Genomic DNA, 7,446 nt, shown 5'->3' on the forward strand with positions numbered 1-7,446 from the left:
ATACACCGATCTTTGGGTGGTGATAGTACACCTCTAGTAGATCAGGGGGAAAGTGGTCTGGGCCTGGAACTATGCACCAAAGTCAAGTTATTAATCATCAAAGTTGACTGTATTACAGTATGACATACAGTAGTACTTTCAAGTACTGCTAAATCCTAAACTATACAGTAAAAATACGCAAATCTTTGTTTGGTGATAGTACACATCTAGCAGAAATAGGAGAAAGTGGTCTGGGCCTGGAACTACGCACCAAAGTCAAGTTATTAATGATTAAGGTTGACTATAAAGCCCATACAGTTACAGTATGACTTGGTAGTTTTGAATACTAATAAATCCTAAACTATACAGTAAAAATACACGAATCTTTGTGGGGTGATAGTACACATCTAGCAGAAATAGGAGAAAGTGGTCTGGGCCTGGAACTATGCACCAAAGTCTAGTTATTGATCATTAAAGTTGACTATACGGCCCATACAGTTACAGTATGACATGGTAGATTTGAATACTAATACTAATACAATACACAAATCTTTGTGGGGTGATAGTACATCTCTAGTAGAACAAGGGGAAAGTGGTCTGGGCCTGGAACTCTGCACTAAAGTCAAGTTATTAATGATTAAAGTTGACTGTATAACAGTATGACATAGTACTTTCAAGTACTGCTAAATCCTAAACTATACAGTAAAAATACATGAATATTTGTGGGGTGATAATACAGCTCTAGTAGATCAGGGGGAAAGTGGTCTGAGCCTGGAACTATGCACCAAAGTTAAGTTATTAATTATAAAAGTTTTACAGTATAACATGGTATTTTTAAATACTAATAAATGCTTAATTTTACAGTAAAAGTACACAGATCTTTATTAGGCGACAGTTTTTCTATATATGCAATATTTTGCTTCGTAGTTTTCCATATTTTGAACAGACCGACGTCTCGCTAGGAAAAGAGGAAGTCGCGACGAGCGTGTTTTGTGCTCTGCTGTAAAGCGCGTAATACGGGCGCAAGACGTTTTTGAAGCGCGGCTGGCTGAACGACGGATGAACGAACGACAGCTCACTTGACCGCAGTTAAGAGACGGCCAGTCTCCGTCTGTGTGACTGATACGAAGCTGAGGAAGACGCTGGAAACCTGTGCTTCTCTCCTCTCCGAGGTAACTACGTCTGTTTTCTATTTAGCAGCGGATCTTAGTCATATGTTCGTTGCATTTCAGTTCAAAATACATGTAGGCGTAATACTAAACACAACACGGTGCCATTGATTTACCGCGGTGAAGTTGGTTTGACGTTGGACATCAACAGACCTCCAGACAAGCGGTCCGTGTTCGAACAAGCGATCAAAAGTAGGAACCGCTGAACGCCTGTGGCGGACGATTATAGTATTTAGTATAGTTATGTACGTAAGTAAGTTATGGCAAGTTATGGCGGTTTAAAACCGAAAATAAGAAGCTGAATGCTTAGAACGGTGCGCATTTAATCACGGAATTATGTGAAGCCAATATGTATGGGGTGCCAAATGTAAAAGTAGAACCTATAACTAGTTTTCTCACATTTAACTAAATGACACAACATGTTTTCTCACATTTAGTTAAATGTGCAAAAGTCTAAATGTAAATGTTAAATATAAATGTAAATGTTAAATGTTAAATCTAAATGTTAAATTTTAAATCTAAATGTTAAATGTTAAATGTAAATGTTAAATGTAAATGTTAAATGTTAAATGTTAAATGTAAATGTTAAATGTTAAATGTAAATGTTAAATGTTGGCCGAGCGTAAAACTGAATATTCATGAATGGGCAAGACTCCATCCCTACCCTCAAACAGCGCTGGTCTCAGATCAGAGACGCGAACTCAAACACGTCAAACAGTACGCATAGCTCCGCCCACATCTGACTCTGGATCGGTGCATGAAAATACTGGAGAGAAGCCTGAAGTCGAAGCCATCATGGCCGCCAGCTCCGACTCCCTCCCGTTGGGGGAGATTGAACGGGCTGTAACGGCAGGTGTGCGGGCTGAGGCTCCGCTTCAAACTGCCGTTCTGTCGTAAACACCATTAATGAGGAGTCAAGTAGGTTTAAAAAGAATATTTCTGTGGCGCCTGTGGAGAATTAGTTGGCTAACTATACTAGCTAGCCGAAGTTACGTCCAGGCGAAAAACAAAAGTTTCCAGATCAGATGTGGGCGGGGTTTGCGCGCACTGTTTGAGGTGATTGAGTTCGCGTCTCTGATCTGAGACCAGCGCTGTTTGAGGGTAGGGATGGAGTCTACTTGCCATTCATGAATATTCAGTTTTACACTCGGCCAACATTTAACATTTAACATTTAACATTTACATTTAACATTTACATTTAACATTTAGCATTTAACATTTACATTTAACATTTAGCATTTAACATTTACATTTAACATTTAACATTTACATTTAACATTTAACATTTAGATTTAAAATTTAACATTTAGATTTAACATTTAACATTTACATTTATATTTAACATTTACATTTATATTTAACATTTACATTTAGACTTTTGCACATTTAACTAAATGTGAGAAAACATGTTGTGTCATTTAGTTAAATGTGAGAAAACTAGTTATAGGTTCTACTTTTACATTTGGCACCCCATAAATATGTTGTATCAGATGTTAGAGCAGTGGGTGTGTACATATTCATAAGAGACGCCTGCTATTTAAAGACACGAAAAAGCTGAAGAGAATGAAAACAAGAATGTTTTGCTGCTGTGGCGCAATAGATGATAAAGAAATATTCACGTTGCATTGATTTTATTTTGACCGATTAAAAAAAATGTTTTTATAGTTGTGAGAGACGAGATGGACGAACCACCGAACTCCTCACAGTAAGAACCAATTTTTATTTGGGGGATGATTAAATCAACAGATCAGAATGTAAAGCAAAGTCAATATGGCTCTACTTGGAAGACAGCTTATTGTTACATACAGTAAAACACTGCTGTAGATGTCTGCTCTTCACTTTGTTAATAAAGTATTTTTTTCTACCTTCTAGTTCTACAAATCAGCAATTAAATCTGTCTGCGTTTTCAACAGGTGAATAAACTTTTTTTTCTCAAATATCATAAAAAAATAAGAATTTTTCCTTGATTCACCAAACAGTTATTCTTTCATCTGTATTGCAGTTCAAGAGGACCTGGGGAAGTATGGGTTGAAAGACAAAGACCAAACATTTTCCCTAAAGAATCCATCTGGTGCCAAACTGAGGATAACAGATGTTGACGGCACCATTTACAGAGATGATGAGGATAAGATGTATGCATGGGGAAACTTTTTCCTTCCTGGTCCCGTCCACATGCAGGTATTTGCTGTGGTAGAGGATGTCTCATGTGATGAACTCGTTCTGATGACCTGTGAGGACAAACAGGTGTATGCCTACGAGGACGAGTGCCTGCATTTGGTGGCTAAAGATCTGAAGGAGCTACTTGATGAGGGATTAAGATGGCCGGCATACGAGAAGTATTACGAAGGGGATGCCTTCAAGCATATGGTAGGAATTTAGTACCTGCATAGTAACAGGCCTAATTTTATGATGTGTGGTGTTAAGCCATATGATTAACAAGATGTTTTGATGTTGCCTGTAGACGGAGGAGGACTGGGATAAAGAGATGCAGAGTCCTTTAGGGAAGAAGCTGGATGAGGAGCATCGTAAGCTGGTGGAGTCGTTTGAACCTAGAATTATGGAAATCCTCAGAAACACCAGATCAAAACAGGTGAGTGTTTGTTTTGTTGTCCAGAGATAAATTACTGCACTAATCTTTGAATATAATTCACTGTTTGCATAAAATAATCATTTGTTTCTCTCTCTTGTTTTCTCACCAGGAATTGACAGCTGACCCAACTAATGAAAGAAGTTGTATGTTGAGTAGTGCAGGTAGTTATATGTAGAGTAGTTAAGCACGTTTAGTTGAGTTATGAAAAAGGTTCTATGATGGATCCAGCCTAACAAGAGCTTGTTGCCTCAGCCCGATAGGACGAGAGTGGATTCAGGCCTCACATTAAAGCAGAAACTCCTGTCTGTGGTTTAGCAGCACATTCTATTTAAGGCTGAGGCAAAGGCATTCATCCCAGTGTTTCCTCCACTAACTCTCAATTAGCACTCGTCTAGAGCTGTAGATAACAAGTCACTCTGGTTTTCAGTTTACAGTAGCTTTTCTTCTGATAGTAACAGTTGTTGTGGTTGCTGGAGTCGTTTTTGGTGATGAGTGTTCTTTTATAACAGTATTAGACTAAATCGACTAGAGCCTTTATAATGTGAGCTTGGCTTGGTCTCTCTAACACCTTAATGAGGAGAGGACACTTAAGAAAAATACAATAATATAAGATAGCTATTTTTAACTTGCACTCGCTTAGAAACAGAGTTTTGGCTGGTTTGTGAGATGGGTTATGGAAAGTCTCTGTTGGAGCAACGTGCTCAGTGCACATTTTGTCCTTCATAGTTATTTCCTCCCTCTAAGCCTTTTTAGGCTGAGTCATCTTTTGTTCTTTCAGTTGATTTAAGTCTTGATGCAGACAGACAGAATGACCCATTGCAACAGTGATCTCTCAACTAACCAACCAATCAACCAACCAGAACCCAGGCTTTATACTGATTTTCTGCTTAAGTCCAGCTTACTTATACCCTGCATAGCATTGTTGATATCACATAGTATGGTTACCTCCAAGAGCCAATGACAGAATGACAAAAACATTTGTCAAAGTTAATCAATTAAAGTTAATTCCATAACTAAAACAAAAATGGTGCATTTTGTAGATAACTTTCCTTATATAAAGTGTGATATTTATTTATCGGAAAAATAAATTATTTTTGCCTATTTTGCCTTTCTTACAAAAAGTTGATGAAGAAATGCTTTCGTGTTTCATTATTTGTATTTTGTTTGGAGAATATTTTTTCATCACAGGTTTAATAATATATATTTTTTAGGTCTGAAAGAAAAAAAGGACGAACAACTGAACTACTCCCAGTAAGAACCAGTTTTTATTTTGGGGATGTTTAAATGACATATCAGAATGTAATGCAAAATCAATATGGTTCTACCTGGAAAGCAGCTTGTTGCTACATACAATACTGTAAAACACTGCTGTAGATGTCTGCTTTGTATTTTCTCTTTTTTTCTTCCTTTCAGTTTGGAAGATCAGCAATTGGATCTGTCTAAATTTCCAACACGCACTGAGAGAACAGGTAAATACACCTTAATGTCAAATTTCATAAACTAATAGAAATTCTCCCAAATTCATCAAACATTGATTCTCTGATCTGTGTTACAGTTCAAGATGACCTGGGGAAGTATGGGTTGACAAATAAAGGCCAAACAATTACGTTAAAGAATCCATCTGGTGCCAAACTGAGGATTACAGATGTTGACGGCACCATTTACAGAGATGATGAGGATAAGGTGTATGCATGGGGAAACTTTTTCCTTCCTGATCCCGTCCACATGCAGGTATTTGCTGTGGCAGAGGATGTCTCATGTGATGATCTCGTTCTGATGACCTGTAAGGACAAACAGGTGTATGCCTACGAAGACGAGTGCCTGCATTTGGTGGCTAAAGATCTGAAGGAGCTACTTGATGAGGGATTAAGATGGCCGGCATACGAGAAGTATTACGAAGGGGATGCCTTTAAGCATATGGTAGGAATTTAGTACCTGCATAGTAACAGGCCTAATTTTATGATGTGTGGTGTTAAGCCATATGATTAACAAGATGTTTTGATATTGCCTGTTGCATGTAGACAGAGGAGGACTGGGCTAAAGAGATGCAGAGTCCTTTAGGGAAGAAGCTGGATGAGGAGCATCGTGAGCTGGTGGAGTCGTTTGAACCCAGAATTCTGGAGATTCTCAGAAGCACCAAATCAAAACAGGTGAGTGTCTGTATTAATGTCTAGAGATGAATTACTGCACTAATAAAATATGATTCACTGTTGGCATATAATAATTAGTTTCTTTGTCTTGTCTTCTCACTAGGAATTGACATCTGAGTCGACTGATTCAGGATATTGTACAACAAGTGAAAGTTTGAGTCCATTTAACACCCGCTTCCCTCTAAGAGAGGTGGATAAAGAAGAGAAGCAAAAACATTCGTCCATCTAATTAACTGCCTTCATCCCATTGTTTCCCTCGCTTACTCTCAATTAGCACTCATCTAGACCTGAAAATAATAGGTCACACTGGTTAACAGTAGCATTCTTATGATGTATTGCCTGTTCAACCATTCTGCTGCTTTTTTCTGCTGTTTTTGGATCTGCCTTTATTAAAAGAATATTTTACTCAAGTCCTGTCTCTGTGCTGTGCATTTAGGTACTGTTATGGGAAAAAATTGTTTCTTCCTTATTCTATGCAGTTATTATATGATTTATGACTTATGTTCTGCAATTAATATCTTATGTTTTGTCTTACTTCTCTTTTATGTATTTGACATTTCACTTAGATTGTTCAATGGTTGTCTCTGCCTGATAGACTCTAGCCCCAAACCCAAGGTCGGGGAGTTGTGTCTCTCTGTCTGTTGAGACTTAGCGCTCCTTCCTCTCTGATAGTCAGACGCCAGTGATGCAGGTGTGAGAATGTAAACATCTCCACACACACGGCGACAGGGATGAGATGGTGCATGCAGTCTGATTGGGCTACACAGACGTTCCACTGTAGTCTGACAGAGGGGTTAAAAGGCAGAAGCAACTTGAAGATTTTGGGCTCTTTGCATCACACCTTCGTGGTGTAAGCACTGATAAAGTTAAAGTTTTAAAGAAAACGGTTCAACTATGAATAAATGACGAACCACCAAACATTTTAAATAACTAGAGTCGTTTTTGGTGATGAGTGTACTTTTATCACACAGTAATAGACTAAACCGACTAGAGCCTTCAATATCTGAGCTTGACTTAGTCTAATACATCAACGAGGAGAGGACACTTAGACAATAAAAGCAAGGAAGCTTGCAAACAACAAAATTGTTAAAAATGTGAGAATTAGATTAGAATGATGAGGAAACTAATGTGCTCAGTAGGTTCAGTAGGCTGACTGCACTGGGGAAGAAGCTAAGAAGCTGTTCTTGTGGTGCGAGGTCATAGTACTGATGGACCAGAGCCTCTTGCCAGAGGGGAGGGGCTAAAAGTGTTCATGTCCTGGGTGAGTGCAGCTCCTGGAGAGACGGGAGGTGGCAGCCAATCACCTTCTCCGCAGAGTGTATGACACGCTGCAGCTTGGCCTTGTCTCTGGCCGTGGCCGCAGTGAACCAGACTGTGAGGGAGGACGTGAGGATGGATCCAATGATGGCAGTGTGAAGTTCACCTTCTTCAGCTGCCTCAGGAAGTACATCCTCTGCTGAGCCTTCTTAGTGATGGAGCTGAGGTTCTGCTCCCATTTGGGGAGCAGAACTACAGCTCTCCGTCAGAGATGAGGCCAATGAGGGTGGTGTTTGACAGA

General features: G+C 39.0%; 1 long non-coding RNA gene across 1 annotated transcript; it reads left to right on the forward strand.

The window, feature by feature from the left end:
• Window positions 1–894: 894 nt before the first annotated feature.
• LOC129604824 (uncharacterized) lies at window positions 895–3,052 on the forward strand. Its single transcript, XR_008696097.1, has 3 exons — window positions 895–1,151; window positions 2,814–2,853; window positions 3,021–3,052. It is a non-coding gene; the product is annotated as an uncharacterized LOC129604824 (long non-coding RNA).
• Window positions 3,053–7,446: the final 4,394 nt, after the last annotated feature.

Source organism: Betta splendens, chromosome 11 (assembly GCF_900634795.4).
Source record: "Betta splendens chromosome 11, fBetSpl5.4, whole genome shotgun sequence".
Classification (NCBI taxonomy): domain Eukaryota; kingdom Metazoa; phylum Chordata; class Actinopteri; order Anabantiformes; family Osphronemidae; genus Betta; species Betta splendens.